Below are 22,530 nucleotides of genomic sequence, written 5' to 3'. Positions count from 1 at the left end.
GACCTTACACAGTGACCTCGCATATTTCTATTTTAGGTATGAGTAGCAAGTGCATTGCATTCTGGTACTTGCAATCCTGTCTATAATGAGAAACTCTAAATAACGAGAGCCAGGTTTTAAAAACAAGTTGCAGCTGGCAGGAGAGAGGTTGTGATCTCTGCTTTACTCTTCTGCAACTCAATGTGGTAATTTAAATGTTGAATTCACTGATGTTTTTTATGAAACGCAGAGGTTTAAAAAATACATCTATGAAGCACTTGTGAGTATTTCAGTAAAGCTGGTCACTTTCGTTTTTCACAGCTGTGTTTTTTTATTGGTATGTACTTAGTAATTATTTATATGTATTGCATATTGATTTTAACTTTGGCCTGGCACATTATTCAAAGTTATTTAAAGCATGCCCGAGGGAATTAAGAACTCTGCGTTACTATCAGATCGTTTATTGGGAACAGGGTGAAATCACCTACAATGGCTAGCCTTTACTGTCCTGGCCTTTTGTTTGTCCCCTTATCAGTACATACTTTACACAGCTAATGTAAGTAAAAAAAAACATTTTAGAATGTTTTCTACAGCAGTCCTAACTACCCCATTGATAACTTATGTAAACAAAGACATAGAGGCAATGTTAAAATGAAGTCATTTTTTTGTATATAACTTTACTTAACAATCGTGTGTTTGCTTTTGCAGAGTCCTAAAACATAAAGAGAGAGATGGCAATTTTTTTCTGGGAAAGGTGGCAATTCTACATCTACTCCAGTCATTTTGTAGTACCACTTCCCTCTCAAACGAGCACTCCTCTGCTGAGCAGTCTCTCTAAGGGTCTGGCAGGTTAAGACTGAAATTAAACAAAATAGTTATTTTGTTTCTTTTCAGTCTGGGTCCACTGCAGCTGCTTTAGAGAGACACACCTCCTTCCTTTAGAGAAAATCCGCTTCCTGTAGAGGGCCCCCTTCCTGTAGGGAAAACCAGGGGTTAGGAGGGGGAACCCCCGTACCACAGGGGCTGCGGGGGTGTTCCTTATGCCCCTGAGTTAGGCCATACCCTCACCCTTGAAACTCTAACCAGATGTCTGGGCACTCTTTTTAATGGAACTTTCCTTTTCTCTTGCCTGTAGGTTTTTTTTTTATACTGAAAATGTTGAGGGAAGTTTTCCTCTTTAATCCACCCCGAAAGCACACTATTTAGAAGGGAGAAAGGGTGATGTCCCGCATGGAATACAATAAAGCCATCAACCATGTCCTCCCAGAGTTCTGTCTCCAAAAGGCAGTGATTCCAGAATTGTTTGCTCCATTACCATTCCAAGCACCTATTACCGCTTACCTGTGGGCGATCTCAGTTACTGCAGTGCATAGCTCCAAGCCTCCTGGGAATCTCAACGCCACTCCTGTCGCCTCTGTATGTTACAAAAACGCCAATATCCACTTAATCCACTTTGGAACATGCAGGAGATGCAATTTTCAAAAGCAATGAAGGCAGGCCCTGTGAAGATTAAAAAACAGAAACAATGCCTTTCACAATCTTTGCAGTGACAGACACCAGGTACTCACACATTGAAATATAACAACAACATAATTTGGGTGTCTCTGGAAAACCTGAGCTGTGGACATCAGAGGCCGGCATAATCTCTTTGCGCCCAAATGACTAGTTAGAGTCTTTTACAGGAAAGTGAATAGAAATAAAGGCAGAGATGGACAGGAAGATTACAGGTGTAGACAGTTTAAATAGGGTGGATGTACAGCTGCCATGGCATGAAAAACGTAAAGTTATAGCTGGGCTTGTGGGCACTGTACAGGTTGTGGTGTAAAGGTTGTAGTGGGTGATATTGACTAAGTTCGACTGGTTGATTGGTTGACTGTGGCACTGCCGGCCTTGATAGTTAAGATCGTTTTATGTAATAGGATTACTACCCCTAAACCTGGGACCTCTCATCCTCTTGCTGTGGTAGGAGCTTCTTGATGCTCATGCCCAAGAAAAAAGGCTTACACATCTGAGCAGTCAGCATAAAAGACCATGTACTGCCCAGTTGTCTGTTAACCCTCTTTAAACGATCATTATGCTGGGAAGAGGGTGAGCAGGGAAAGCTGTGGGGTTCCTCCATGATCCTGGAGAAGGAGATTCCAGGCAAGGCCACTAGAGACTCAGCCAAAGCCTAGCAGGTCTCTAAAGACCCGCCAGTGTACCTTCAAAACACAGCCCAGAATATGAACAACAATGGTCCTTGACTATTGATCAAAGAAAATACTTATTTGAAGTTATTTTGTAATTGGGGATGCAATTAAATCTGCATGCTTTAACTCAAGCAAATGGGAGACAAATGTTCAATATTCACACTGGTTTTGTACACAATAAATGCAAAACAAATGGTCGTACCCAAGATAAAGAAGAGGGGATATTACCACACTTCAAGGTTGTTCTTAACCAAATTTACACATTTATTTACAATTTTATGAAAAACATTTATGGTTATAAACGGCGCAAGTGCAGTGAGGAAAGGAAAGAAGTGCTCAAGTGTTTAGGTAGAGGAAAGAAAGTGTATTAAACTGTACAATTCCAATATTTACAAAGGACAAACAGCGGGGAATCTTCCGCTTTCAAAATGGCCTGTCCACACGATTTTAAGGGGAAGAGGGTGGGACAATATGGGTACAGGCACATCAATTAAAAGTGCGACCTGCTCTTCTGTTTTTACAAATTTTGCCTGGAGACATTGTCTTTTTTGTTGTTAGTTTCTTAGCAGCTGCTGTGTGAGTTAGGAATTCAATGGGGGATTCATTGTTATGTTATACAGCTGCATGAACTGTTGATTTTTATGTATCTTACCCTTTTTTAATCTTGTTAGATGGTCTCCTTTTACTTGAGGGGCATTTGTTGAATTGTATGTGTTCTTTTATTGTTTTTAATCAGAACCGAATAAAGCTTTCTAATGATGATTTGGCTATTAAATATCCACCATATGGTTTTGGATCAACAGCAGAAAATGTGTTCCATTAGCACAATATTGCAGGTGGGGATTGTATTAAATAGAAATTCAAACAAGAGTATCCACTATGCTTTATTTAGATTTGCGTACCTTCTAAATTCACTATTTACAGTGAGCCTTTTATCTTCTGAATCCTTTTCATGACACCAATTTGTGAAAGAGGCTCTACAGCAGAGTTTCCATACTGTTATAGCCCAAAGTGCTGCAATACTATGGGATTTTCTACCCATAACATATGTGGGTACCATAGGATGGATGGATGGATAGGTTTTTATATAGCGCAATATCGCCGCCAGGTCTCAAAGCGCTTTGCATTGGGAACCCGTCCTGGTTTTTCCCTGTGAGATAGCCCCAAGGTGAAAGCCAGGCATCCCACTGCGGGGGGCCGTAGTGGAGATTAAGCAAGCTATTGCCCAGAGTTGCAGAGTGTGAACCTGTGATTCGAGTAGGCACCGAAGCGAGAATTACTGAGATTTTGGGCTCAAGAGCCTGCCCTGTTCCCTGGTCTGCCTCCTCTAACCAGTGAGCCACACTTCACCATAAAGTCGCTCAACCATTACTAAACATTTCCCTTAACAAAAGGCCAGACTGTTGGCTTTGCTAATGATTGCTTTAACGTAGATAATATGCAAGCACCATAGAGTCGCCCTAAACCTCCCTCCAGCCCCCCCCCAAAAAAAAGCTTGGAGAGCTTTTTGTAGATAAAATAACAGCAACATTTTAGAACAGCACAGACAACTCTACTTTAAACTAAAATGAGCCATTCAATACTTTATTTCACTTAAATTGTCACAGCATTGAAACATTACCGGTTCTCTTACTGGCATATATAAAAGAGCATTGAACCTCCGATGAACTGATGCTGGTGATTTCAAGAAGCGGATACTAAGAACTGTTCCCTTTCAACAGGCACCAGTGTCTTAAGGAACTGTTCATTTAACAAAGTGGGTCAGAGAGGGGCAAGTGTATTTATTGGGCTGCTGGCATGAATCAGTAGTCATTTTCTTTCACTGAGGGTAATCTGCAAACTCTGCACCAAATAACACAAAAAGCATAGGTAGCTACTTGGGGTGAAATCCCTGAAAAGGCATGGTATCCATTATCCCAAAGAGTGACTTGTTATGCCTCTAGTCTCTTTGTTACAACAAGATCAACAAATCAAAGCCCCCTTGCCAGGAGCCCTCAAGCTTTTTTCAGACTGCATAATTTTATATCTTGGTGCAGAGAGCAAAATATCTTAAATGCCTTTAAAAAAAAATATATTTTCCGGATTTGGGGGGATAAAAAAAATCATTCCAAATCGGAGATTTAGCTTTTTAACCCCTTCACTGCGGCGGCTATTCCGCCGCAGGGCTAAGGGGGCGGGGGGCCGCACAGCGCGCCCATGCTGGTGACGGAACCGCTCCGTCACCAGCCGTGGTTGTGCTGTGCTCATGACAAAGCGGTTCCGTCACGGCCCCGCCCGCTCAATGGAACGCTCAGTGCAGGCGCGGAATACGCGCCGCGCAGGCGTGCCGAGCGGGCCGTGACGGAACCGCTCCGTCATCAGCACAGCGCGGCCGCGGCTGATGAAGGAGTGGTTCCGTCACCAGTAGGGGAGGGGTTAATTGCTCTTACCACATTCTTCCATTTGATATGTATAATCAGGTCTGTAGGACTGGCTCAATTTGGTCTTTAGGGCTATGTGTGTCACATTATGCTTTGCAGCTATATCAGCTCAATTACGAATCTACACTCTTTAAGGCTAGAAAACAGTGGCAGGCCTGACCACGCTTTATGATATGGAGAATTGCTGTTATCAAAATGATGATTTTACCTCTTTTCATCTTTTCAAATGTATTAGAGTTTCTGCTAAAACATTTTTACGAGTTAGACAATATGTTGTCATTTTGTCTGGTCTGGCAAGAAACTTCGCACAAAACTTGAGACTATACAGCAATCAATTCAAGAAGGTGGCCTTTTACTACTTTAAAGAGTATTAACAGGCAAGGATTGGTGTACAAGATCAGTCATTAGACGTGACCTTGAAGGCAACTTGTATTTGAAGCAAATGCTTCGAGAATCTGGCCATTTATAAAAATTCCTAAACTCCCTAAACGTAGCAGATATTAAATGCCTCAGATTATTTCTGATAGATTCTTCAATTTGAAGGAGGACTATCAGTTTATCACCTTCCATCCTGAAATTGTAATTGCACATAGTAGCGGCAAAGGCCTCCATATAAGCCAAAAAAGTATAACAATTTGGAAAAGGTGGGGATACATTGCTTTAAGGATTTTCTTATAGAAGGTACAATGAAATCTTGAAATCAAATAAAATTGACTGATCTGGGACTTCCCTCCACATTACTTGATTCGTTTTTTCAATTCTGTAATTTCTTAAGCAACTTTCAGTTCCCTCAAGATGCTCTGGCAAATCTGATTGGCCTTAACTGTTATGTGAAAGAGACCAGAGGGGTAGGAAACTGGTACCAGATTTTGATGGATCAATTGCATGTAACAGCCGTACCACAAGCACTACAAAAGATTCAAAGTTCTATAGGCTGCGGGGTAGATATGCAAACATGGAGAGCATATAATATCTGGGTGCATAAGCCATAAGGGGGGACAAATACAAGTGCATGACTTTTTTTGTTGAAAATGGTAACTTTACTATACCCCATCTCGGCTACATAAATTGTACCCTTTTATTTCAGGAACATGCTTTAGAAGTAATTGCTACAGTGGGGACTGGTTCCATATTTGCTTTTCATGTCCAACTTTAATTGAATTTTCGAAACTAATTTTTCACTGGCTTAGCAACAAGCTCCAAATAAACTTAGCCCCTGAACCAAATGTTATCCTGTTAGGAATCGTAGATACACTCACCTTATACATTCAATAGCATAAGTATATTTTTATTGCAGCACTTGTCACAAAGTCTCTGATCCTGCGAAAAAGGAAAGTGGCTGAGCCCCCAACCATTCCCAATGGTTACTCAAGATGTCTAGAATTGAGACAAAGGGAAAATTATATGGGCAAAAAGGGGGACCTTTAGGCAAATTTTTTTAAGTCTGGGGTGGGATGTAGGTCTATGCTTATTTATATCTGTGAAAAGGGTGCATTGTATAATTAACTGCTAGTAAGGCTATGCTTATATAGGCTTTTATTTGTGTAAATTTGACGGCTATTTATTATCTATCTTGCTTATCAACGATACTAGTATTTTGATGAATTGTTTATTTTTGTTTGCTTTTACTAACTGCAAAAATAAAAATAAAATTCAAAAAAGACGTATTATACGTTTGTTCAACCTTCAATTTATCTTTGCACTGTAGGTTCCCATAGAAAATATATTAAACGCTGCAACCACTGGTTCCTTTACTTGCCCAGTGTGTTATTCCCTCACCAAACAAGAGGAGCACAGATAATGAGTCTGTTTGGAGCAAAATCAGCCATTTGACAATCAGCCTTAGCGACAACAAACTGTAATTTGCACAGATTTCAGCATGTATCTTTTCTGATTTTTGTGCATCTCAAAAAATAAACATGACACAACTTCATCCGAGCACAAGGGCCAGATTTCTTCTACAGCAGAAACCCTCATGTATGTTTCTATCCCACTTTTCGAAGAGCATCCAGTATCTGGATATAGTTGCCTTACAACATGGTTATTGTACCTCAAGATTTATTCTGCCCATGTACTACTAGTTTTGAAGCAAAATATTTCACCGAGGTGGCTCTCTGCAGAGGCCTTGGTGGCAGATGGTTGTGCTTGTACCCCTCGTCAGGACCTTGGCTTGACGGGCCGGCTTCACCACCCTGTTCCACTGAGATTCAGTGGTTATGGGGTAGGCAGAGAAGGCGGTGTGGCTGCGGTGTCCAGTCCAGGTGTAGGCGACGCCAATGCAGCATGCGGCCGGGGGCTGAGTGGAGATTAGAGGGTACCGGACACCAAGGATTTTGATGCTCCACCCCTACCTTTTCCTATTTCTTCTAGCTGGAGCAAACCGAGCTGCATCTACTGCAGAGCACGATGACCGAGGGAGAGGGGGTGGAGGTGGTGGAGTAGGGTGCCCTCTGCACAGTGGAGCACACTACGAGTGGTAGCTAATGACTGAGTAGGACCAGATTGGAAGCAACGGATCCCCGCGCTTCACCGTCGGGCGCCTGGGTCTGCCTGCAGAGCGCCCTTGTCCCTTGGGACATTGACCTCATTCCTCCAATGTCTGTGAGTACAGGCGGGAGAGGTGCTCAAGTGCAAAATGGGCCTCACTAGGGGAACCAGGGAGATTGTGCAGGGATTGTAGCACAACCGCGTTGAGGTAGCACAGAAGGCGGTTTCTCCAGCTCCTGCAGTTAAACTAGACTTGATATTAAATGCAGTAACTGCAACATGTGAGGTGCTGGAAAGCAAGATTGATAAGGTCTCTGTAAACTTGGGAATTCTGTGTGATGACCACTGCAATCTTGCTGGTAAGTTAATGTGAAACTCTCAGGCCCCGCGAGATATGGAGCCCATCGTCCTGGGTCTGCAAGATATGGTGGTGGCTCTCACCTGGCATATAGATTTGCCGGACAAATAAGCTGATGATGAAAAGGGACATAGCCGGTGAAACAACAGCAGAATTGTAGGGCTGCAGAAGAATTTGTTGGGGTCCAACATAGAGGCCTTCCTCGACACCAGGCTGTTCACCATGGTGGCCCATAGGGGCCTCTCACCATTTTTTGCCCTTAAGCAGGCGCAGAAGATACCCATGATGTCTCCATGGCCTGGGGCGCCCCTACCACCTCATAGTAGCCTGTTTGCTGCAATACCAGGACAGGAACTTCATTCAGTAGAAAGACCAGGAAGCCAGGTTTTACAAGACAGAAAATACTAAGGTTGCCATCTTCCCGGACAACATGATGAGGGTACAGCAGCAAAGTGCATCCTTCCTAGAAGTCAAGAGAGTACTGAGAGAGGTGGGTGTCTGCTACATGCTCTTGTTCCCCACCCAACATGAAATCACAGCAGGCCACCGCATTCTGTTTTCTAATGACCCACCATCGGTCAGGGACTGGTTGGAGACTAAGAAGAGAGGAGGGGCCTGAAACCGAAACATAGCTGCAAGGGACACTGACAGGGAGTTTCTAGTACGTGTCCCACAGAACACTAAGCTGCACAGGACAGAGCTGCAGCACTGGGGCCAGCGTTTTCTCTGAGAGCGTCCCCCCAGTGCAACCATATGAGGATCAACGCTCTACTACATCTGCGGTGGACACGGACTCTGAGTCTCTTCCTGAGGTACTCACCTCTCTGATCACACCCAGTCTCATGGATGTCTTTTGACAATGCTCTGGTTTTGAGGGTTGAGGTGGTCCCGGTGCATGTTAGTTCTTCTCTGGTGCACCTTTTCCCCACTCTGGCCTGTTAGGGAAAATATCCCACTGAGGTGTGGAAGAGTCCGCCCTGATGCATTGAAATACTCCCTCATCCTCGTCAAATGGAGTTGGTGCATAGTAGCCCCAGGATGTCTCTGCATATGCTCAAGAGACCCTCAGTGGTTGGAATCTAGGGGTTCTAAATTACGAATTGTATTATTATGCTGCTCAACTGCAGTGGCTTGTCCAGTGGGCAGCTGGACTCTGTTTGTCGGAGTTGGAGGAACTTGGTGACCCTTTACTGGCCTGCAAGCCGCACCTCCTCCGAATCGCCCTTAGATGCTGGATGTAAATACACCGTCGTGTTGGGCCTCTGGCCTTGTACGCGCCAATGTTGCCACTGGCACGGCTACCGACCACCAGGGGCAGCTATTTCACTGCGAGGCAGATGTTGCGTTAGGTGGAGACAGGATTGGAGACTGTGAGAGACTGTTATCCAGATGGCTCCTTCAGTTCATTGGAGGTACTGGTGACAGAGTACGACTTACCAGGCACTCAATTCCTGACATGGCGTGCTCACCTAAACCCTCAGCCATATGGATAGGGCCCTGTGGCTTTAGCCCTTAGTGTGTGAGCTCCTGTACGTCCTCTTGAACGTGAGTGGGGGTAGACACTTAGTCTCTTGGTGTACCAGTCCACTCTGGGCCTGAGGGTGGATGACCTGCCAGTTCTGAAGACCAAATGGGGGACTCAAATTGGCTGACCTTTTTTAGGTAAGGGATGGCCCGCATCCTGGAGCACACTTATACTCCTAAGCTAGCAATACTAGATTCAAGTACATACAATTCAACTGTTATGCACCTATCTCGCCACACCCAGGCTCAAATTCATATTTCAAACCACAGAATTGAGGTACCCTAAATGAACTCTGGTTGATACTGACTTTTTACTAGGGTGGGCGCAACTCGCGGAGCATCACTATGTAGAAACCCACAGAATTTTCTAAAAACTCTGCGAGATTCTGCGGAGTTTTGCTAGCCGCAGAGCTAGGTATATTGCACTGCTGGTGGCGAGTTTTAGCACAGGGAGCTTGTCCCGTGCTGTAAAATCAGAACAAATAGCACCAGGAGGCGCTGCTTCTTTCTGACGGTCGAGTAGATTGTTTACTCGAGCTACAGCTTTCTCAACGTAAGGTGCACCCTTTTCAACGCAAGCAGTAGGGACCTGTTGCGACCCCCTCCCCCCCCCGCTTGCAGGGAGATGGTCTAGTGCTCGATTTTCTCAATCACACTCGCCAACTTAACAGTGACGTGCCATGTGCAAAAAAAACTCTATCACACAGCGGTTGGCAGAGTTTTTCGGAAAGTCTGCGCTTCAAATGGAGTGTGAAATGGTCAACACTCCAAAAACTCCGCCGAAGGAGTAGAGTTTATCGCCCGCCCCTGCTTATTACACATGGTTAGGTGCTGTCCGCTTATAACGCACTTCAGGTTGCAAGTCATGGCAGACTTTGAGTGCCCAATAAACCGCAGGCAGCTACATACGGATAATGTTTGCCTCTTGAAGCTATGTAAAGGGCGTATTGCAAGTATGGGGGTGAGCGTATCTTGGATCTGGCTCTTGGGGTAGAAAGTGGGTGACCGCAACTTGGATCTGGCCCAAGGGTTGGCATGCAGGGACACTGCCTGTCAAGGTTAGTCCCTCCATTTCCCTTCTCATTGCAAACGGTGGGCTGATGTGCAATCATGGGTGGTGGCTGAGGGGCTAGCGCTGCACACTGAGGATTATAGAGAGATAAGCACGCAGCCATTGGTGGATCTGTGGGGGGAAGTGGTGCCAGCTTCTTAGAGTCAGACGACTAGCCTGAGCTCCCCTGGGTTGGGTGATTTCGTATGGTTTGCTCTGCAAGTGGTAGTAATGCTGCAGATGCAGGGATGTGTGGTGGGGTGTGAAAATAGGTGAGCCTGGGCCCCCTTGCCACTAGAGGAGCCATGGGGTGGTGTGATGACTGGTAGGTCTCTGCTGACTGGATACTGATTTTGCCCAAACACCTCGGTGTGAACCTTTATTTGCATCACAGGTATGGAGACGATCAATGATGGTGGAAGTTATGAATACTGGAAAAGGGTTTTTTTTTTTTGTTATACACTGTTGTAACAATTCTGTTGATGATCTTTATTGGGACATGCCAATCCTAACCTGGCCATCTGACAGATGAGCTGCTTTGGGCCTGAGTGCCCGTCTAAGCCTCATATGCTTATAACTCTGTGATCCTATGCTGGATCGATGTGTAGGCAAACTGATGGATCCAATTTAAATGAATAAAAGTCATTATTTTTTTTAAAAAAACATAGATATGGATTACCCTGTGGCAGTTGTCACTGAGTAGCTCTAGGTAGGACCACCTTTCCATAGGAAAAGCATTTATTGGTTTGTAAATACCTTTTGCACTGTTTGCTGAATCTTTAAGAAACTTTTTAAAGAATCGTTCATCGAACTCAGCTCCTTCCTGGAAAGTTTCAAAGTGATCCATCCAGAAGGAGCATTCATATTTCCATACAAAAATTAAGCACAGCTACTGTCAAAATTGCTGGAGGGATTTACACCACAGTCTGAGGTAAGCAAGATCTTGATCCCTTGGTCCAGAAAGCACTTTTTTGCGATTTGGTGCAGACCTGTTCAGTAGTTTTTGAGGAACTAAGGCTTTATAAGTGTGATGCCACCGTGGATCCCAGAAGTGAACAGATCTCAAGATGAGATCTGATTGGCTGCCCCCACATCAACAAAGAATTGTTGGCAGCCATTTAGGGACTCAGGCCCCTGTTCTACAACAAAGTAATTAAAAACACATAGCAGCGCAGGGATACCCTACTACCTCAAGCCTCGTGGGGAGTTCCAGAGAGATACCCCTGGGCCAAAATCGTGTTCTTTTTTTTTTTAAACTCAGAGCCACAGATACATGGAGGATCAGCGGATCCTGGTGCCAAATAAACAAAAAAATGCAGTGATCACCCAACTTTTTTTTAAACCCCGCAGGATGGGCCAGGGCCGACAGCATACTGTTTTTTATGGGACGTCCCTCTCCGAGCCTATATTAGGGTCCGGGGATACAATCCTCGGGGCTGGTTTTTTGAAAATGAAGGGGCCCAGCCCTCGTTCCCAATCCCACAGTATTGTATTTTAATAATGGGGTGGGGCATACAGCCTCCCATCCGGAGTCATAGCATTTACCAGGGCACTCCCTGGAGGCATGTCAGGGACAATGTCCCGTGGACCCTATCCTCGGGATATCGTCTTTTCCCTGCCCCAGAGCACAGGGAGGGTAGTCTTCTTCCAGAAAGCTCTCATAGCTGAGTGGGAGCAAAAACGTTTCTCCCTGCCTGTGTTCTCAGGCAAGGAAACATAGAACTACTCCTATCTGGTGGGTGAAAAAGAAGAGCTGCTCTGACCGGGTGGGAGCAGTGCCGACGCCCTCTAGTATCTGAAATGGGTGCTGGCAGGCCAGTTGGCGGGCTGCATGGACTACATGGGCTCCCCACCAAAACCCCTAGCATTGAATATGTAGTTGGGAGCTAATGACCTTACATTTTACATCACTCATGGCATGTTCTATCAAATCATTGAAAACATCATTACAACATCTGAAACACATCATTAAAGACAACACTATTCTTATTTGAGACAAGAGTTATATGTACTTTAGGGCACAAGTTATAGTTACTTGAGAAAATTAAAACTGGTGAATTTTAGTGTTTTTTTATTTTGACATATCCCCTAAATATAAATACCTTCAACCTTTCATTTTTCAGTTAATATGAATATATAGACAAGTAGATATGTAGATATAGATATATGCAAGCATACATGTTCGTTTGCTGAAAATGTTTAAATCTGACTTTGTATCTATGTGCGCATCTTTAGATTTGCTTATCTACAAACATGCATTCAAAGTCATATTTAAACCTTTTAAGCAAACAACGCTGCTCTGTACTGAAAGATAACAGGAAAAATTATTCTGTGTGGCAAGGTGTTGTGTCTGTTTCTCATTCTGGCACATCCAGCAGCTGTGCCGGGACAGCAGAAGGGGCCCCAGTACAAATAGCACTGGGACACAGGCACCATTCCCCCCCCCCCCCTCTAGAGACGCCAGTGGTTGTTACTCTTGAAGTGTGTATCTAATCAGGTCTTGCTAGATTCAGTAGGCAATTTCAACAGAGGGACATTGAGGCTATGAGCTATAGTGAACTTAGTGCCCGCCACACTTATATCTGAGCAAGTGGGTCACCTGATGTAGCCTGAAGAAGGTTCCTATGCCTGCTGCACAATATAGTTACAAGCCTTTCATCAAACATAGAAACGCGTAGGGCAAGGCGCTGATCCTAAAGATCACTAAGGTAATAAAGGCAACTTTTAAGAGATTGACACCCAGCTTTAGTTGTGGATACAGTACTTTCTGAATATAAAAATATTTTCCGGTGCCCTGTGATTCCTTCCTGTATGGTGGCTGTAGGAAAGTGGGTTATTAGTCACGTGCTAGACCAGGGTTGGGTTATTAGTTCCGAAGGATGTCGGTCCTACAAAGTCATACCTGTGCCACCTTTCATCTACTGGGAACCAAGCATCTTGTTCTTGCTCTTTCAGGGTAGTGAGGCAGAGTGGTCCATTAGTATTACTGCCAAGGGCTAGTACTGAAGTACACAGGCATGCACCTAACCCATATGTACTGAGCATCCTGGTGTAGTGCGTGACTCTTTAGGGGCAGTGAGGCTAAGTGGTCGATTACTATTAGTCCTGTGGGCTAGTACTCAAGCCCACAGCCGTGCTGGATCCCTATAGAGACAAAAAGCACTTCATTAGGCTCACACTGCTAAAACACTATACACTAATTTACAAATGTCTATATTATGGCAGGTGTTAATATCTATGTTGACGCCCTTTAGAGTTCATACAAGCATTTTACTAGTGTACTGTTTGTAGAGACCAGAGACATTTCACTGTGGTTTTATCCTTTTGGTTAGATTTGTAGTGGCAATAGTGGGCCTCCCATAGCTTTTTAGTGTGTGGTGCATTCTGGGGCCCGATTCGCAGAACTAACTTTAGACAAATTCCTAAACGTACTACTTTTGGTATTCACAGTAGGCATTCATTAGTAGTAGAGTTAGAATTTTGTCTTAAGTTTGACTTTAGACAGACTTAAGACAGACATAAGTTAGGGTTTTGTCCTAAATCTGTCTTAAGTCTGTCTTTAGTCTGTTTGAAGTTTGTCTTTAGTTTGTCTTAAGTCTAACTTAAGACTAAATCCAAACTTTACTACTACTAAATGCCTTCTATGAATACCAAAAGTAGTAAGCTTAGGGTTTTGTCCAGTCCTCGCGAGAGCTGCAGCTCACCTCCTCCCCTTCACGACTTCTGTCTTTCCAACAGGACGCTAGGTTGAAATACAACCCTTGTTTTACCACCGGGCTAGGGAGAAAGAGTTCAGGTCATCTTATTCCACCAGGGTATTTTCGATATAGTGGAGTCACCACAACTCCTACAGTATTTCAGTCTTTGCAGTTGAAACCCAGGATTGGAGATTGTCACTTCAGTCCCCACAATATACCCAGCGCCTCGAGTCCCCAGGAGTAAAGCAGATGCGCTTTACAAATCCTGAGTGTTCGAATATACCCAGCTAGGGTGTAAACGGTCCCTGCTAGACAGGCTTCAATCAAGGCTTCTTTTCTAGTATTTTATTTCTAGGAACCTTTTATTTCTTATACATCTGTTTAAGGCAATTACATACTTCATCGGTGAACGGACATTTCAAATAAATATAGCAGTACGGTTTTCTGTTCAAATAGGACTGTGCAGGTATGAGGAGACGCCTTGTCGTAACCTATGAATATGACTCACAGAACACCTTTTAAAAAAAACTTCCCTCCTTCCTCCCTTGTTATTTTGGGATGTTTATGTCGCCTAACAACTGTCAGCAGCAGAGCCCGAGACATGAACAGGTTTCTTCCGTGAATGCTCGCCCCGGGCACCCGAAGCGGCAGCGGCCTCGGATGTCAGCGGGGAAGAGACGGAAGTCGCGCCGGATACGGCATGTCTCTTAAACTCTGCACAAGCATACCTTAACAGCACACCACATCTAGTGCATAACATAAGGTATCCGAACAGAGCATAAAATAATTTAAAATCACGTGCCATCAGCAACATAAGAAAACATTTCATAGCACGAATAAAATAGCACATTATTGCATCATATCAACAACGTAACTTTATAGTGTGACATAATGCAGCATAAAGCCCTATCACAATTATGGTATAACAGCATAAAATCACTTGCATAACTAAATCACATATGACATCTCATCAATCACATAACATATCAAAATAACAGAGCAAACCGTGACATTAATCACATAACTTAGAACATTTTTCTTACCCCCCTTTTTAATTCCGAAAATTCTCCCCTTAGTGGTTGGAATGCTCTTCTCTCCAAGTCTATACCAGTTGTTGTGGGCCCAGAAACCGAGGTAAAGGCCCAGGCTCTGCAGCGGGGTTTAAGGTCATAATAGGGCATATTGTAGTTTAACATTATATCGCTTCCCATTAGAAACATAACATAACGCATCATTGGCTAGCACAGAATAATATAACAAGAGTCACGCAACAAAATCACATTCAGGCAGATAAAGTATCACAGCACTCAAATAACAAAAAATATTATAGCATATAATGTCAACATGTCCTTTTACTCGCAGTGTATTATCAGTTCAAAGGCAGTTAATTGCTCTACATTGTTCATAGTGGGGACCGATTTCCAGCAGCCAGTGTAGAAAACATGCCCTCGTGAGCAGAACCTGCACAAAGCTGCAATTATCTCACCGAAAACATTATTTTTCAGGCCAAAGGGGCTTGTACTGAAGGGGATCCCTCTGGAAATAATAGATGGTTATAGTAAATAATCCCTTGTGTAGTCGAGGCACAGGAGAAGCCGGAGAGGGGATTAAGTGCTTTTTTGTAGCAAGTCCTTTTTAAGGAGATACCCTCGGTAGTAGGCAAAATGCTATGTTGCTAGTAAAGGTTATATCATGTTATGTTATTTGACTCATGATATAAGCTATGTGCTGCTGACATGGGTGTAATGGTTATGCTTCACAACTTATATTACCTATCTTTTTAAGTTTCATAATTTAATGGCATATTTTGCTCATTTGCATCTTGTTAGTGCTAAGTTGCCCTACACTGCTTTGTGTTCCATTTTGTTGTATTATGGTGTGTTGTTGCGTTCTTATGTGCTATGTTGGGCTGCATTATGCTTTTTATTTAGTAGTAACTTCATTATGTTGTATATAACGTATATATATTTGGTGACGTGGTCTGTTGCAGTCTGTTTTGTCCTATGCGTTTTACCTGCAGCAGAACACTGGCATCTTAGGGCCCGATTCAGGGCCGGACTGACTACCGGGCAGTTTGGAATGCTGCCGAGCTCGGGCTGATTTCACTGCAGTGGGGACCGATTTTGTTCATAGAGACCTGCGTGTGCTTCGAAATAATAAAAGCAAAACGAATTTCGTTTTGCACACGCAGGTCCCTATCAACAAAATCAGCCCCCAGCTCAGCAGCATTCGAAACTGCCCGGCCCTGGCCCGATTCACAGAACTAACTGAAGAAAAAATCCTAAACTTACTACCATTTTGGTATTCACAGAAGGCACTTACTCATCTTGGTATTCACAGAAGGCACTTACTCATTTTGGTATTCACAGAAGGCACATACTCATTTCAGTATTCACAGAAGTTAGGAGTCCTAAAGTTTGGAGTCTTAACTTTACTACCCCTAAACTGAGAAAAATCCTAACTTTAAGACTTTCGGTATTCACAGAAGGTATTTAGTAGTCCTAAAGTTAGGACTCCTAACTTCTGTGAATACCGAAATGAGTAAGTGCCTTCTGTGAATAACAAAATGGTAGTAAGTTTAGGATTTTGTCTTAAGTTAGTTCTGTGAATCGGGCCCTTAGTACGATCGTAGAGGGCAGTTTTAAGAATGGTACCCTTGCATTAAAGGTCTGACTAAAGCCCTGCACAGTCTCCTCCCAATGCCGTCCTTGATCAAAAGTGCACTAAAATATGGTATTTGATGTGTTATAAAGCACATAGACTACAATATGTCCAGATTCTACTTCTGCTACCCAAGCACACTAACATATAACAAGCAAAACGACTTGTGTATTTAATGTGAACATATCTGAGTAATTTTAGGTTTTTATACCTACCCTGATTCAAAAACTACGAGCATGTGTGTTAGAAATGGGGTTTGAAGTTGGCAGAGGTATGTACCCTGTCCAAGTGGGGACCACCACTCTAGTCAGGGTAAGTCAGATACACAATCTAAATTAACCTGGGCTAGCCATCTAGTAGCTTGGTACAGAGCAGTCAGGCTAACTTAAGAGGTGATGTGTAAGTAGTTGTGCACACTTTTATGACAGTAACTCAATGAAAACACAACAAAAAGAAATTACACCAGTTTAGAATTATAGAAAATATTTAACTGATTAATACACGACCAAAACAAAAAAAAATGAATAAGTAGAACTTGACATATTAATTTATAATGATTAAATGTGAAAACTGTGCTTAAAAGTCACTAGAGGCCTAAAGGTTACTGTAGGTCGCGAGGGGCCATTGCAAATATACAGTTCAGGTCGACCATGATCAATGGCAGGTCAGCTACGTGACCTAGAAAGGCCAGCTGACAAATTACCTTGGATGGAGCTTTTGTGAATGTCGAAGACTCGAGGTGGGGAGATGATGATGTGCCACAACGGCGTTCATCTGTAGATGGAGGCGAACGCCAGCTCCAATCAGTGTCGTTGAGGGAAGCTTCGGTGTCAAATCCTTTTTCACTGCAGGCACATTTCAACAATGTCTAGTTGCGCTGTCGTTGTTGAGCGACTTCAATGATCGGATAGCTGTTGTCATGGAGCCTTATCAGTGCTGGTAACGCTGTCGTTACGCAGCTGTTACGTTAACGGCGAAGAGCGGTGCATCAGCGATGGGCAGCGTAAAGTCACTGCTACATTGGAATCAAGGAGTAAAACAGCTGCACACCGTAGTACTGCATGGAGCGACCACTTATCTCCGGCAACGCAGAGTACAGGATTAAACAGACCCCCATAGCCGATTTGCATAGCATCCAGATTGAGACGGACCCAGTATACCCCAGTATGCCGGATGTATGACGTGACAACGTATACAATCACAACGCATACCATTACAACAAAACCTTTACAACGCAGAATCCATTACAACACACGTCATTACAACGCAGCTGCTAATACAACGTAAGTATGGGTAAGTATTTTTTTTTTCATTAATGGGAACGTAATAGTAGTGTAAGTGTTGGATAGTGTATGGGTTAAAATTACTATTCAAACTGCAGGGGGGTGTAATAGTAGGGTAAGTGTTGGATAGTGTAGGGATTAAAAGTACTATTCTAACTCCAGGGAAGTATAATAGTAGGGTAAGTATTGGATGGTGTAGGGGTTAAAATTTAATTAAAAACGTACCCATACTTACGTTGTAATGGCATGCGTTGTAATGGCATGCGTTGTAATGGATCCTGCATTGTAAAAGTTTAGTTGTAATGGTAGTGCTTTGTTTTAGTTGTGTTGTATTGGCTGTTTCCCAGTATACCCTGGATGCAATTTTGAAGCCATTGTTCCGGTCCGGTCAATTTTAAGCAGACCCTCATATCAGATGCACAATCTGTTTGGAGTCAGACGGACCCTGGGCATCTTTATAATTTTGAAGCAACCTTTTCTATTTAGAGTACTCCTATTTTTCTATGCAAGAAATTTAGAAGCTAAGTGTTCTGGCATTGATAGACTGACAATAAGGCCACAGTCGTAGATACTATTTAATCCGGATGTCGGAGTGATTCACACCCACTATAAGGTACTGATTCAGGTTTATTCATGGCTTCCTGATGAAAGCTGAAAGCCGAAACGTGCGTAGGATATACCAAAATTGAAAGCCATGTTATCATTGAATGTTGTTTTTATATTGTAAATGTGCTATTTGAATGAATTAACTCAGAACTAGAAAAACTGTGAAAATAAGTAATAACATTTAAACACAGTATTGATAATTGTACTAGGCAACCACATCGGTAAATGTAATTGCCAGACAGAAAGGAAAAAAATATTTGATTCTTTAATTGTAATAAAAAGAAAAGTTAACTTCCCAAAAAAACATGTAGCATCAGTTGTTGTCTATTGTACTTTATATATGTCACATCGATACTGTACTTGATTAGGATGTATAGTGCTGGCTGTTTAGGTCCAGAAGTATTTTATTTATCTTCCTAAATGTATTTGTTTCACACATAAAACAGCTGCAAAACCCACTTCTGATGCCCAGGACTGGAGGGGGGCACCTCAGGCCAAGGTAGGACTCACAGATGGAAGAGTGCAGCAGCACCATGAGAGTTGTAAGGAGTCTTTTGTGGTTTTGAGACTACAGAAGAACAGGAGGCAAGTCAGCAAGTCTTTAGAGAATCTTGGGTTCAAGAATGTAGAGAGAAGGTCCAGGCCCTCTCACGGTCAGGTAGGAGCAACAGACATCAGGCCAACACACCAGTGCAAGTTACAAAGTTGCAATCCTTTCAGTAGACCAGGAATCAGCAGGGCACCACAGCAGAGCAAGTAGCAAAGTGGCAGCCCCACTCACAGCACATCAGCTATTCTTCCAAGAAGAAAGTCCTTGGTTCCAGTGGAGCTCTGATTTGGTGGTGTCAGGGATCCAGTACTTATACCCAAATGTGCCTTTGAAGTGGGGGAGACATTAAAGAGGCCTTTCAAAATCACAAGGTCCCTGCTGATGGTGCTAGGATTCGCACGTAGAGCTACTTGCTTGTACTCAACCCTCTCTAATAAATAATAACGTAATAATAAACATGTTTTGTGTACTAATAATTGCACCACATAACATTACTAGTATCCAGGGGAAGCTTGTCAATGTGCTATTACTAAATATAATCCACTTGCACTAAAATGGCTGCTGCTACGCGAGATTTTCTACTGCGCATGTGTCTGTCATACTCATGTGACATGACCTATTATCTAGTTTGGAGGGAAACTTTTGCTTCTGCGCACTAGAACTAAGATAGCTGCTTTGTGTTACCGCATGCATGAAGCTTGCACTGCTGCTTTTGCTAAGCTGTTTGTCTTGCCTAAATACTAAACACAATAGTTAAAATAAAATAATGGGAATAGAGTAGAGATGAGTGGTTTACAGTACATTCATTTAATCTGAGTTTTAAAACTGTTTCTTTTCTATTTTTCTTGTAACATAATCTTGGGCCTGGGAGGTGCTAATACTCCATCTTGAAAACCCACGCTGCGCATGTCAAACTCCAGAAGGAGCTCAAGTCATTTGTCATTGAACCAATGCCAAGCTATCATTCACTAGTAGATGCGCCTGGGAACCTGACTTGCTGACCCCAAGCAGAAGACAAACTGTTAACATTGTATTTCTATAAGAACATCCATTGTTGGGTGGAATAATGATGCATGGGAAAGTTAGATTGATGGGCGGGTATGCCGATTTAATTATTTAGGGGAAAAGTTTAATTTTAGTATGGTGTGATGACATCTCCTCATCCTTTGTCCAATTAAAATTGGGGATCCTTACACTTACAACATTGGGGGGTGGTACACTGCCTTGGAAAATAGTATAACTAGAGTAGGCTTAGCTAGTTAATTTGTATGACTTGTCCGAATAGCTGACCTGTCACTGACCCAACACACTTAATAGGTGATCGAGAACAGAAGTGTTTTGGCGGAGCACTCCGTTAGAAGATTCGATAACCCAATTGGGGTTAATGAATTGGGTTTCTGGTGAAGCACTTTGTCCGAGAATTTGCTGACCCAATCAGGGTTCAACTGCTAACTGTAGAGAGGGTCCAACGCAGGCGTTTGTCCTTTAGCTACAGGTGCCGGTTCTAGCCTGAGTTGGTCTGTCCTGATTCCAATTTGGTCCGTACTGTCCTGATTCTGGTCTGCATCTGTTCTTTCCTGCTGGCACCTGCATCTTGGGGTTCTATCCTTTGTCCCAGCCCGTGGCCAGAGTTGGTCTTCACACCATTCTAGGTAAATATAATGTGGATTTGTCATTGTACTGTTTTCCCTTTTCTACCCTTCCTATGTTTCAATGCTTAAGGAAAGTTTCTCATTTCATCTAACCTTAATCATATTCTTGTTGATTGATCAAGTTTCAATTAATGTAGTATGGACATTGATTTTTAAAGATTTACATTGATAAAGATTTTAAACTTTCCCAAGTCTGTGGGTATTATATGAGTGCAAATGTTATATTTTTTACCAATTATGCTAACACCCTGATCCATTAAGTTTACAGGTACCGGTGACTAAGATTGGTAAGTCAAATGGTATAGGTCCTGAATGGTTAAATAAAGTTTGATATGAGTGTAGGTTTTACCTGTTCAATTGTATATATAGTTTTTATGGGCCCAGGTGAGTATGGTAAATAACGGGCAGGTGAAGTTTCTTTTGGTAGCAGAGGTAAGGTTAGGCTTTTAAGATAGGTAGGTAGTTATAGTTAGCTGGTTAATGAAAAATAAATTTGCATATTCGAAATTGTTTTATTGAATGTATTGATTTTATGTATTAACCAAAATGGTTTGTACCTGTTATATGTTTTGTCTGGAATCCCCGGGGGCAGAACAGCAGGTGGTAAATGGAAGCCACTCTGTAGTTGAGGTCACTTGCTTAAGGAAGTGAGTGCATGGTTAGGTACAACCGGAAACACAGTTTAGGGACTTTCTGAATAAATGTGTGTATAATTGATAGCAAAGAGTTCGCTAGCAAAATTCTAGTGCGATATCACCTAGAAAGGGTTACACTGGAGAAGTAGCAGGTTCGTCTGAGCTAGATTGACAGCAAAGGGGTTCGCTGGTGAAACTTTGGCCTTATATCACCTAGAAAGGGTAAGCCCGAGATAGTAGCAGGTTCTCTAATGTTTGTGTGAAGGGTAGGCGTAAGAGATATACTCGTAGTATTTGAAGAGTAAGCGGAAGGGATTTACTCGTAGTCAGTGCATAACATCTTTTCTTTGAATTTAGTCACTTAAGCACAGTGGCAAATGTTTCTATGTTGTTAATTAATGAAATAAGCACTTTTAAGGGTGAAAAGAAATAAGTTTCGTATTACCTAGCAAAGGAGGGAGTAAGTTGCGGAGCTGCGCTGATGTCACCTAGAGCCGTGCTGGTATTGGTTGAGACGGTACAAAAGGGGGTGGTGATGGACGGAGCATCTGAATCAATCAAACACTCACACCCAGTCAAAAGAATGGTTTAATCCATCACCGTTCTTTAGCCCACTCTGCCACCCCAGTTCAGACATGGCTATATGCAAATCAGTCTGACCCTGTGCCTCATTGGAACAGTCCAGCCCGAAATGCCAATCCATGTCTTCCCTGGACCAGAAACAAGCTTCCGAGGACCGGTTTCTGGCATTCCAGCCGTCTTCAGCCCGGCTTGCTTGAATCCAGTGGCAAAGTGAGCAAAGGACTCACGGCTGAGCATACCCTGCCACACTTATGGTGGCCAAAAGCGGTACAAAAGGGGGTGGTGATGGACGGAGCATCTGAATCAATCAAACACTCACACCCAGTCAAAAGATCTGGGTTTAATCCATCACCGTTCTTTAGCCCACTCTGCTACCCCAGTTCAGACATGGCTATATGCAAATCAGTCTGACCCTGTGCCTCATGGGAACAGTCCAGCCCGAACTGCCAAGCCATGTCTTCCCTTGACCGGAAACAAGCTTCCGGGGACCGGTTTCTGGCATTCCAGCCGTCTTCAGCCCGGCTTGCTTGAATCCAGTGGCAAAGTGAGCAAGGGACTCACGTCTGAGCATACCCTGCCACACTTATGGCGGCCAAAAGCAGTACAAAAGGGGGTGGTGATGGACGGAGCATCTGAATCAATCAAACACTCACACCCAGTCAAAAGATCTGGGTTTAATCCATCACCGTTCTTTAGCCCACTCTGCCACTCCAGTTCAGACATGCTATATGCAAATCAGTCTAAAATTATAACAAAGATGAAGCCAAGAAAAAATTTCCATGTCACGGGTGCGGAAAGTTGGGGCATTAGAAAAACGAGTGTAAAGCCATATTGAATAATAATGATATGCAAACA

General features: G+C 43.1%; 1 protein-coding gene across 1 annotated transcript in view; it reads right to left on the bottom strand.

The window, feature by feature from the left end:
- Nucleotides 1–22,530, bottom strand: part of LOC147729256 (SH3 and multiple ankyrin repeat domains protein 2-like) — a 2,641,300-nt gene that overhangs the window by 2,379,511 nt on the left and 239,259 nt on the right. The window contains exon 2 of the mRNA XM_086959557.1: nt 1,321–1,479. The gene's annotated coding sequence lies outside the window, so the exon portion shown is untranslated. The remainder of the gene's footprint in view (nt 1–1,320; nt 1,480–22,530) is intronic.

The sequence above is a fragment of the Lissotriton vulgaris genome, chromosome 2_2 (assembly GCF_964263255.1).
Source record: "Lissotriton vulgaris chromosome 2_2, aLisVul1.2, whole genome shotgun sequence".
Classification (NCBI taxonomy): Eukaryota; Metazoa; Chordata; class Amphibia; order Caudata; family Salamandridae; genus Lissotriton; species Lissotriton vulgaris.
Note: the sequence above shows the minus strand (reverse complement) of the source record. Positions and strands in the feature narration are given on the sequence as shown.